This window comes from Galeopterus variegatus, unplaced genomic scaffold (genome assembly GCF_000696425.1).
Source record: "Galeopterus variegatus unplaced genomic scaffold, G_variegatus-3.0.2 Scaffold1284, whole genome shotgun sequence".
Lineage (NCBI taxonomy): Eukaryota > Metazoa > Chordata > Mammalia > Dermoptera > Cynocephalidae > Galeopterus > Galeopterus variegatus.
In genome coordinates this window covers 260,779-273,482 of record NW_007727395.1, presented here as the reverse complement: position 1 = coordinate 273,482, position 12,704 = coordinate 260,779, and the positions used below count along the sequence as shown (strand labels likewise).

Below are 12,704 nucleotides of genomic sequence, written 5' to 3'. Positions count from 1 at the left end.
CTAAAGGAAAAGCTACCTGTACATTCATACTGGCTGAGAGCCCTAGAAGAGGAGATGTAAAATGTTTTTTATTGTAAACATTTTTAAGATTTTTAGGAATATTCTTTAATATTCTAAAGATATATATCAGCTGTCACTCACTCTCTAGATGATGTCATCCAGTCTATGGCATCATACTAGTTTCTATTGCTGCTGAAATAAATTACCACAAAATGACTGGCTTAAATCAACGTAAATGTATTATCTTACAGTCTGGGGGTCAGAAGACTCGCTGGGTTAAATCAAAGTGTTAGCAGGGCCGTGTTTCTTCTGGAGGCTCCGGATGAGAAACTTACTTTCTGTCTTTCTTATGTCCTAGAGGCTGCCAGCACTCCTTGGCTCACAGTCCCTTCCTCCATCTTCAGGGCCAGCAGTGTAGCATCTTCAAATCTCTCTCTCTGTCTCTATCCATTTCTCTCCCCCCCCTCTCTCTCTCTCTCTCACTATGACTGTGGCCCTCCTGCCTCCTCTTTATAAGGACCATTGTGATTACATTGGACCCACTGGGATAATTCAGGATAAAATGCCCATCTCAAGATCCTTAACTTAATCACATTGGCAAAGTCCCTTAAGGTAACATACTCACTGACTTTGGAGTTTAGGAAGTAGATGTCTTTGGATGTCCTTTATTCTGCCTACCACACCTTTAAATACCAAATATTTTGTCAACTCTCAAATTCACATCTCAAGCTTAGACCTGGTACTTTAGACTCAGTCATCTAATAACTTATTTTACATCTCTACCTACATGATTTTTAATTGGCATCTCAAACTCAGTATGTCTAAGGCCAAACTACTGAATTATACTCAACACCCTACCTGCAATCTTTCCTGCAGCTTTATGCTTCTCTTTCTATAGCAAGTCCATTATTTCTGTGGCTTACACCAAAAATCTTAGGGCCATTCTTGACTCCTCTCTTTTTTCTCACATTCTACAACCGATGAGCATGTTTATTATCTGTATGCATCCTCAAAACTACTTACACACACATGCTTATAGCAGCTTTGTTTGTAAGGGCCCCAAACTGGAAACAACTCAAATGCCCATCAGCAGGTGCATGGATAGACAAAGTGTGATATATCAGCACAATGGAATATTACTCATCAACAAAAAAACTACTCATACGCAAAGCAACACAGACAAATCTCAGAATAAGTATGCTGGGGGAAAGAAAACAGACATTAAAAAGTATATACGTATGCTGGGGGAAAGAAAACAGACATTAAAAAGTATATACCATGTCCATTTATATAAAATTTTAGAAAATTCAAAGTAATCTATAGTGACAGCAGCCATATTGACGGTTGCCTGGATACAGGTTGAGGCAGTGGTTGGAGCAGAATGGAGAATTACCAAGGGGCACAAGGAAACTTCTAGGAGTGATGAATATTTTCTCTGTGTTGACTGTGATGGTAGTTTTACAGGTATATCTATATGTCAAAACTTAATTATATACATTTTAGATATGCACAATTTATTGTGTGTCAGTTACTGATCACTAAAGCTGTTAAAACATTTTTACCATTGTTAAGAAAATATGCATTATGTATTGTTTTTTAAAATATGAGGTATGTTCTCACACATGGGAAGGTATTTATTAAAGTGATTCGAGGGGCCTCTCTGCAAGACTTGATTTCAGGACCCTAATCCTTTGCTATCCAAACCTGGAGGGCATCAAATCAACACCTACAGGGGTTGGACATGCCCAGGGCCAACTAAGAGGCTCCCAGATGCTTCATTTCTGTCACTTGGGTTTGTGGTAGGGCACAAAGAGGAGGGCAGGTGAAAAGCTGAAAGCCAGATGCTAAGGAGAGGAAACCTGAAGCCAAGAAGGCTGACGCCAGTGCCGAGGTTATAAACCTCAAGGCTAAAAAGCCCAAGAAGGGGAAGACCGGCTGCAGCCGAAACCCTGTCCTGGTCAGGGGAATTGGCAGAAATTCCCGACGTGCTATGTATTCCAGAAAGGCCTTGAACAAGAGGAAATACTCAACAAATAAGTCCAGGATTAAAAAGAAGAAGGCAGAGAAGGTTCCTGCTACTGTCACAAAACCAGATGGTGGTGACAAGAATGGTGGAGTCTGGGTGGTTCAACTTCGCAAAATGCCTCGCTGTTATGCTACTGAAGATGTTCCTCGACAGCTGTTGAGCCACAGCAAAAACCCTTCAGTGAGTGGGTGAGGAGACCGCGAGCTAGTGTCACTCGGGGACCACTGTGACAATCCTCTGGCTAGCATCACTCAGGGACCACTGTGACCATCCTCACTGGTGACCCAGAGGCAAGAGGGTGGTTTTCACAAAGCAGCTGAGCGGTGGCTTGCTACTTGTGACCGGACCTTTGGGCCTCAGTCAAGTTCCTCTGCATAGAACACACCAGAAAGTTGTCATCGCCACCTCCACAAAAATTGATATCAGCAATGTAAAAATCCCAAAACATCTCACTGATGCGTATTTTAAGAAGCAGCAGACACCAGGAAGGTGAGATCTTTGACCCAGAAAAAGAGAAATATGAGATTACTGATCAGCGCGAGATTGATCAGAAAGCCAAGGACTTGCAAATTTTACCCAGAATCAAAGCTATTCCTCAGCTCCAGGGCTTATCTGCAATCTGTGTTTGCCCTGATGAATGGAATTTATCCTCACAAACTGGTGTCCTAAATTTCTTGCCCAGAACAAAACTGAATAACTGGTATGTTTCAAAAAGTAAAATAAAATAAAATAAAATGCTACAAAACTGGAATAAGTACTCATATTTTGCCAAGAACAAAGCACCATTAAAACTGCTGAAATTAGCATAATTTCAAATTTGTTCTTTTGCTGTTCATTCTTCTTCAGAAAATAGTTTTATTTCAAATAAAAGAAAATATACTAAAATGACAAGATCTTAAAAGTTTTGAATAGGAAAACTATTCTTTTAAAATTGTGGTTTTTATGTACTTTTTAAAAAGTAAGTTGTACACTTCACTTTACTGATAAATGACAATCTGCAGAAAGATGGAAATGACAAACCTCTCATTACAAAACCTAGAAATTCTGGCTAAAAAACCACCTGTATTCTTTAAAATAAAAGATGAGCTTGTAAGAAATAAGGGGAAGCTCTTAATTACCAAAAATGAAGACAGAACTGAAAAAAGTGGTAACTAAATGACAATCTGCAGAAAGATGGAAATGACAAACCTCTCATTACAAAACCTAGAAATTCTGCTAAAAAACCACCTGTATTCTTTAAAATAAAAGGTGAGCTTGTAAGAAATAAGGGGAAGCTCTTAATTACCAAAAATGAAGACAGAACTGAAAAAAGTGGTAACTATTCAAAATAAAACTGCAACTACACATCAGTGGGGTTGTTTGTTGGTCTCAGTTATCAAGAGTCTGAATTCTAATGTCTACTTTACGGACAAAAAAAAAAAAATGCAGCCTGGGCCTACAAAGAACAGGAGCTTATAAGAACCCCACATAGTAACAAGACAGTCAAGGGACTACAATCCCAGTAACAATTGGAAAATAACAATCCATCCAATGACACAAGAAGATGACAAGACATCATGTTTATCTCAGTCTAGACTCAGGAGTAAAAATAATATCCTCTTAGAATTCCTTATCATGAAGCAACAACTTCCATGGGTTTGGGGTTTTAAATTATAATATTTATGTGGTCTGGGAAGCACTGAATGAGAAATTAACATTAAAAATTACCACAAAGTCAATAATAAGCCTTACGTTAGCCTGGCAAAAGCAAACTCAAAACTCCTCCAGGACAGGCTTTCAGACCAGGGATTCTCACAGATAAAGCCCTGCCTATGATTAATTTACAATCCAGAATTATAGGATATGTGAAAAACAATTCATACGAACACAAGACAGCACACACAGCAGTATTATTAGAAACTCCACCCTCATGAAATCCACATAATAGAACTCTCTGATATAAACTATGTAAACTGAAATGAGTATGTTGAATTTGATTAAAGACACAATAGAAGGACTCAAAAACATTAAAAAGAACAATATATTGTTAAGAAAAAGAAGACAAGGTAAATTTGAAAAAGAACCAAATGGAAAAAAATTTAATACATAAGTAAACTGAAATGAGTATGTTGAATTTGATTAAAGACACAATAGAAGGACTCAAAAACATTATAAAGAACAATATATTGTTAAGAAAAAGAAGACAAGGTAAATTTGAAAAAGAACCAAATGGAAAAAAATTTAATACATAAAGAAGTTTAAAACCAAATGAACTGGTTTAGAGGTGATACAGCTGAAAAGAAAATCATCGAGATGAAAGGTACAGCTGAAAAAATTACTCTTATTTAGCACAGAATAAAGTAGATGGAAAATATGAGAGATAAGGAGACAAGGTAGAATGAGAAAATCCAACATATGTCCAATGGTATTTCAAAACAAGAAAATAGAGATAATGCTAGAGGGGTAATACCTAAAGAGACAGAAATAGAATTTTTCAGAATTTATAAAAGGCATGAATCATGAGATTCCACAATCATGTTTAATTCCAAGCAGGATAAGTATAAATAAATCTACCTCAGACACACTGCAGTGAAATTGCTCAAGACCAGAGGCAAACAGACTTAAAAGCAACCAGAGCGAGAAAGATAGATGATTACACAGATACAACAATCAGAACCCAGAAGACAAGAATGAAAGTCTCACACCCCTAGTAAAATGCTAACACAAAATAAATCATAATAGAATAATAAAATACAATGATTCTGCACATAAGTGGAATTTTTGAAAAATGAGACAGTCTGAGTAAACATTCCAGGTAACAGAAACTTATCCCTTTAAATTCTACAATGGTTTACATTTTGACTAAATTATAAATGAAATCCTTTGTAAAATATGTTATACTCTAACCTGAGTCAGTATTCAAAGCACAGTAAATATAGTGGAACTTTTTCTTGAACTCTTAAGTAGTATACCGTAATCACAATGTTTAAAACATGAGTAAGAGAGGTTTGGGTTCAAGATAACTAACCTAGTATGTGAGGTAACCATTTTCTCAAAGTCCCATTGAAATGTCAGTAAAGAGGTATAAAAGGGAATAAATTTATAACCCTGCTGCAAGAGTAAGGGAATCCCATCAGCACACAGGAGACATGACAAATTAGCAGAAAAGAGAAAACATATGGGAATCTTATTTCCAGTTAGCCAGAGTGGAGGAGCCCTTAGTCCAAGAAAAGGCCAGGCAAATGTAGAAATATTTTTTCCTGACTGTAAATGCAGGTGTGGCAAGTTTAGAAAGTAGGAATGGAAGGCAGCACAGCAATCAAAATATTGATAAAAAGGCTAAATATAAACATCTGGGCCAGATTACTTACCCACCTCTCCTCTCCACATAGAGAAACATGGCAGCAGGAGCGATTGCGCTGGCACGAAAGCAGAGATGAGTTTACTAAAGAAATTGTATCATTGTCCTGGGAAGTACTAGCATGGAGGTCATTCCTAGGAGGACAGTGCCCCTCATTTTGACATTTGGGATGAGGAGTCTATATTGTTGTTTGCTTTCCAACAGCAAGTTAGTTAAATCCAAGAAGCAGGTTCTCAGAAGGAAAGTCAATTCATTTAAATAATTAATAAAAAGGTGAATTACCTTAGTACTAATGTAAAAGCATGTTTCTTCTCATAATAAGAAAAAGACAAGGGTTCCAGAGGAGAGAGAGAAAAACCAGCTAAAACAAGAAAATCATGTCTCTATATAAGGTAAACATAACTGTGAAATTATTTTGATCATCTAATGAAGTGTAAGAGAAGAGAATTCATTTGACATTGATTCTAATTCTCCTTTGAATGGAACAAGTTTGGGAACAAATAACTTCATTTCTTTTTTTATAGTCGTGCTATTAATAACAGTAGCAAATACTTATTGTTTTTCAAGTCTAAAAATAAACCTGCAGTCAAGGCACGAAAGACTAACTCATACAGAGCAGAATGCAACATTTTAAAAATTCAGCAAAATAAAAACACACAGCTGAGAGATGTAAGGATCTGGAAAAAGCAGGATAAGATGTAAGAAAGGGAATGCCCGACTATCAGAAGCTGATAGATGGATAAGTAAAAGTTTTAGAAATTTAGTTATAAAGGAAATTGAATAAAGTAAATTAATAGTATATCAAATATAACAAAAACATGGTGAATAGGGAAAGGTAAGTAAAACTATAATCAGCTAAATTCTTCCTATTTCACAAATGGAATTAATTAAATACTGTCTAAAGCTGACACATTAAGAAACTGGGCCTATATAAGCACATTATTAAAAATATCAAGATAATCCCCAGGTGTACTGAAACAACAATGACTTTAAGTGGTTATCTCTAGAGAGAGCTAGAATTTTTACTCTTTATATATATTTCTGTGCTGTTTAATTTTTTATTCCATGCATTCACTGCTTTTGCAATTAAATATATATATGACCGATAATATTAGTAATGAACTGTGCACTTCTAGGGAGGATTAAAGATTACCCTTATTCTAAAATATTTTTTGAGTTTGATATACGACCAAATGTGGAAACGTTTAAGTCTGAGAAATAAATGTTAATTAATATGTATATTTATTATATATGTTTAAGTCTGAGAATATGTATTAATGCAAGAAAAAATTGAGAAAGAATTATGGCACGGATTCCTTTTAAGAATAAATAACACTTCAAGATATAACTGTAATTAATCAGATAAAAATTTTTAAGGCATCACTTTAATCTTAAAAACCACATAATAAGCATCACATTTTATTCTGCATCTTTCACTTGCTGTGTGCCCAGAGTGAGTTACTTACCTCTGAATCTCAATATTCTCAAAATCCCATAAAATGAGCCTAAAGGTATCTGAAAAGGTTGTTGGCAGGAATAGATGAAATAATGTCAATGAGATTGCTAGCCCTTTTTAGATGTTCAAGATTGCTAAATCATTAGTGCCAATATCTACTTAATAAAACTGTCCATGAAGAAAACCCTCTCAGGATGGTATAATGGAGAGATCACAGATTTTTTAAAACAGAAACTTCAGTTCACATCCTCACTCTGAAACCTTGTGAGCATGTGACTTGGGAAGATAATTTAAGCTTTCCAAATCTCAGATTCTACATTTGAACATTTGGGGTGGTAATCTCTCTCAATGATATTGTCAGAAGATATTAAGGCATATGGGCTGGATGCTTTCACTTACATGAGATGATCCCAGACAGACGAAATGTTGTAGCTGGAATCTCTTTTTTCCTTCTACATTACTGTCTGTAGTGAACATCTGTCATGTATAATAGATGAATGTGAACTCCTTTATATGTTTAGGGAATGCCCCACTTTATGAGTCTTGGCTGAGATCCAGTGTTGTAGCTGGAATCTCTTTTTTCCTTCTACATTACTGTCTGTAGTGAACATCTGTCATGTGTAATAGATGAATGTGAACTCCTTTATATGTTTAGGGAATGCCCCACTTTATGAGTCTTGGCTGAGATCCAGGACCAACTCCCTCTATAGGAGCTAAATATGTTGGATACTTGTTTTTCTGGGCTCCCTTGCATTGTGAGGCATGTAACTTTGATTCTGCCAATCAGAGCACCAGACTTAGATTCCGGACGTGGGGCACAAGAGAGCAAAGATCTACGGAGTTCAAATTCTCTCTCCCTGACAGTGCCTACAGCAGCAAAGACTACAGGCTCAAATTCCTCATGCGGAGGTAGCTACAGTGCACACTGTCAGTGCTCAGAGGGTGTGAGAGAAGCAGTTTGCTCACAAGTGGCTTTGCAGCTTGATTTTAGATTTTGTTCTTGGAGATTTTGCCTTGAGCCTGACTCTCCAGCCCTTCCAATGAGTAAGCTATCCAATATTCTTAATAAACACCTCATTGCTTACAACTAAAATCCCAACTGATACACTGTGCAGTGTCATTTCCCACATTGCTGATATCTCTTCTAGCAATCCTTGCTTCTACTCAGCCCCAAATCTATGCCAATAAAAACCAAGTTTGTCCAGAAAAAATTAGATAAGGTTTTTAAAACAATATGGTTCCATATGACAAAAAATTGCCATTGTGATTATAGAAGTGCAATTAGAACCAATATGAATCAGGCAGAATGGGAGAGGTAAAGAAAGTCAGGAAAATGATGCAAAAATAAGAAAAGGAGAGCTCCAGAAATTACAAACAAATGGACCCTGCCAAAGTTCAAGAAAGGGATAGTTACATGAGCCTCTACAACTTAACATAGTGTCTACCATATTACGTCGTTTTTACTTTATGATCTTTTAGGAAAGAAAATAATATTGACCATGAGCCAGCATGAATTCACCGATAAACCATGACAAATTGACCTCATTTCCTTTTTGTTTTTAATATTTTCACCTAAATAAATTAAGCTGATAGACTGTGAAAATACAATAGATATGGCGTGCATGGGTTTCAGAGAACATTGGACAGGGCTCTTTACGATACGCCTATGAACAGGACAGAGAAGTCTGGCTTGTACAATGATGCACTTAGAAAATCTGCAATCGGTTGAAAGACTATTCCACAAAGGATGAATTGATGAACTTATAGCAACTAAAGCGAAGTATCTGGGGGTCTACCACTAGGCCTTATTCCATTGCTTGTCCTGTTCAAGAGTTTTATCTGATGTAGTAAAGGTACTGAAAACTTGCTGATGAAATTTCCGGATGATACACAGCAAGGAGCTAAACACTATAGTGATAATGCTTATAAACCATTCAGTCCCCATGGCATCCAGCTATAGGCTGGTTTAAGCAAGTAGCTTGCACCAATTGACCACACTAATAGTGTTCAGAAACTACAATTTTATAATAGTTATTTCAGTGCTTCATCAGTATGTCGTAAGCATTGAATGGATTAATATGTGTAAAATACTAAGAACAGGGCTTGGCACATAGTGTTCAATAAATGTTAACTACTACTACTTTACTGCTATTATTATAATTAGGCCTAGCTAACAGAGACCTGGCTTTATGCTCAGAAGTGTACATTGCTGCAAAAGATGAAGTTCTCTAACCACAAAATCATTCAGCCTGAATGGGAGGCAGTATTACTGAGGGAATCACTATTGGGCAGGGGAAACAATGAAAGAGGCTCCAGCAACAAAACCTGCAAAGAGGCACATGTGTAATAATCAAGCTCGTGTACTTCCCTACACCTTGTGAGTGTTTAGAAAATATCTGCTGACTTCATGAATGAGTACAAGTTAGTTGGGTAGTTTAGAGTGCATAAACAATGAGGAAGAACATCCAGAAAGGAAAAAGACTCATAGGTGTGTGTGTGTGTGTGTGTGTGTGTGTGTGTGTGTGTGTGTGTGTGTGTGTGTGAAGCAGAGTACAGTGAGATTGTCTTGTATGGATGGTGAGTATTTAGAAAGTGGAAAAAATAGGTGGAACAGACAAACTAGATGGATTGAACTAAATGTGTGACCATGAATACCAAGCTAATAATGAATTTGGACTTGAGTTTTGGTTCTTAAAGGAAGCAAATGGCATAATGAGAGTAATGTTTTAGGAACATTTTAGCAGACAACAGGGCAACTTAGTAAAGGAGACATTAGAAGTAAGAAAAAAGGTCATGCACATGTCATGCTAATGATGTAATTCTATAATGTCATAAGAACATTGACATATTGAGATAAAGGACAGACATAAAAGTCTGTATTACTTCAAACTTTTTTTGTATTTTATTTTTTATTGAAAGATAATTGATTATACATATTTGTGGGGTACATAATTGAATATTAATACATGTGTACAATATGTGTGATCAAATCAGGATAATTAGTATACTCATGTTTACAAAACATAATCTTTGTGACCTTTGTGACCCTTAACTAATTTCTTGCTGAACCCCTCCTCCTCCCCCTTTCCCGCCTCTAACAACCACAGTTCTGTTCCCTCTTTTTTCTTGAAAGCTCAGTGTATTACTGTGATTATTTGTTTCTTTTTCTCTCTCTTTCTTTCTTTTCTTTATTTTAGCTCTCACTTATGAGTGAGGACATGCAGTATTTCCCTTTCTGTGCCTGACTTATATCACTTAACATAATCTTTTCTAAGTTCATCCATGTTGCTGCAAATGGTACAATTTCATTCTTTTTTACAGCAGAGTAGTATTCCATTGAGTATATATACAACGTTTTCCTTATCCAGTCATCTGTTGATGGACATTTAGGTTTGTTCCAACTATTGGCTATTGTAAATAGAACTGCAATAAATATGGGAGTACAGGTATCCCTTCAACATGATGTTTTCATTCCTTTGGGTATACACCCAGCAATGGGATTTGCTGGATCATATGGAAGTTCTGTCTGTAGTTGTTTGAGGAATCTCCATACTGATTTCTGTAATGGCTGTACTAATTTACAGTCCCACCAACAGTGTGCAAGTGTTCCCCTTCCTCCACATCTTCACCAGCTTTGTTATTTTCTGTCTTTTTAATAATGGCCAGTCTAACGGGGGTGAGATGATATCTCAGTGTGGTTTTGATTTGCATTTCCCTGATGCTGAGTGATGTTGAGCATTTTTTCATGTGTCTGTTGGCCATTTGTATATCTTCATATGAGAAATGTCTATTCAGCTCCTTTGCCCATTTTTTAAATTGGGTTACTTGTTTTCTTATGGAGTTGTTTGAGTTATTTGTATATTCTGGATATTAATCCCTTGTCAGATGCATAGTTTGCAATTATTTTATCCCATTCTGTAGGTTGTCTTTTTGCTCTGTTAATTGTTTCTTTTGCTGTGCAGAAGCTTTTTAGTTTGATATATCCCATTTGTTTATTTTTTCTTTTGCTGCCTGTGCTTTTGGGGTCTTATTTATATAAAGTCTTTGTTAAGTTCTATATCCTGAAGTGTTTCCCTGACTTTGTCAAGTCTTACATCCTGAAGTGTTTTCTTTTAGGTGTTTTATAGTTTCAGGTCTTATATTTAAGTCTTTAATCAGTTTTGAGTTGATTTTGGTATATAGTGATAGGTACAGGTCTAGTTTCATTTTTCTGCATATGGATTTCCAGTTTTCCCAACACCATTTATTGAAGAGGCAGTCTTTTCCCCAATGTATGTTCTTGTTGCCTTTGTCAAAGATCAGTTGGCTGTAAGTATGTGGGATGATTTCTAGGTTCTCTATTCTGTTCCATTGCTGTGTCTGTTTTTATGGCAATACCATGGTGTTTTGGTTACTGTAGCTTTGTAGTATAGTTTGAAGTCAGGGAGTGTTAGGCCTCCACCTTTGTATTTTTAGTTCAGGACTGCTTTGGCTGTTCAGGGTCTTTTGTTGTTCCATATGAATGTTAGGATTGTTTTATCTATTTCTGTGAAGAATGTCATTGGTATTTTTATGGGGATTACATTGAACCTATAGAACACTTTGGGTAGTATAGATATTTTTACAGTGTTAATTCTTCCAGTCAAAATTTTAAAAATTTTATTTTATTTTTAATTGGCAAATAATAATTGTATATATTTATGGGGTACAATGTCATGTTATGATACATGTATACACTGTGGAATGATTAAAACAGGCTAATTAACATATCCATCACACCACATACCTATCATTTCTTTGTGGTGAGAACATTTCAAATCTACTCTTTTAGCTACTTTAAAATATACAATACTTTATTATTAACTGTGGTCACTATTCTGTGACTCTTAGGTCACTAAAACTTATTCCTCCTATTTAGCAGAAACTTTGTACCTTTTGATAACATCTCCCCTTTCCCTACCCACCTCCTCCCCAATTCCAGTCTCTGGTGACCACCATACTATTCTCTACTTTTATAAGTTTGACTTTTTTAGATTCCACATATAAGTTAGTTCATGCAGTATTTGTTTTTCTGCACCTGGTTTATTTCACTTAGCATAATGTTCTCTACATTCATCTATGTTGTCTTAAGCAACACAATATTCTTCTTTTCTAAAGACTGAATTGTATTCCATTGTGTATAATATACCACATTTTCTTTATCCATTCATCCATTGATGGACACTTAGATTGCTTCCATATCTTGGCTATTGTGAATGTTTCTGTGTGAACATGGGAGTGCAGGTATCTCTTCAATGATCTGATTCCAATTCCTTTGGATATATACCCAGAAGTGGGATTGCTGAATCATGTGGTAATTCTATTTTCAGTTTTTTGAGCAACCTCCATACTGTTTTAGAAACAGCCATAATAATTTACATTCCCACCAAACAGTGTGCAAGAGTTCTTTACCCTTTTCTCTGCATCTTCACAATTCTTGTTTTCTTTCATGTTTTTGATAATAGCCATTCTAACAAGTGTGAGGTGATATGTCATTATAGTTTTAGTTTGCATTTTCCTGATGATTATATATGTTGAGCATTTTTTCATATAGCTGTTGGCCATTTGTATATCTTCTTTTGAGAAAAGTCTATTCAGTCCTTTGCCCATTTTTAATAGGATTTTTTTGTTTTCTTGTTATTGAGTAGCTTGTTTTCCTTATATATTTTGAATATTAGCCCCTTATCAGATGTATGATTTGCAAACATTTTCTACTAATCTGTGGGTTGTCTCTTAGTTTTGTCAATTGTTTCCTTTGCTGTGCAGATGCTTTTTAGTTTGATGCAATCCCATTTTTATGTTCAGATAGTATAAATCTGTCACTTTTTACTTCAAACTTTAAATAAGTGATTATTCACTTTCCT

The 12,704-nt window shown here is 35.8% G+C and overlaps 1 pseudogene; it reads left to right on the top strand.

The window, feature by feature from the left end:
* Nucleotides 1–1,825: 1,825 nt before the first annotated feature.
* On the top strand, nt 1,826–2,695 carry LOC103593147 (annotated as a pseudogene).
* Nucleotides 2,696–12,704: the final 10,009 nt, after the last annotated feature.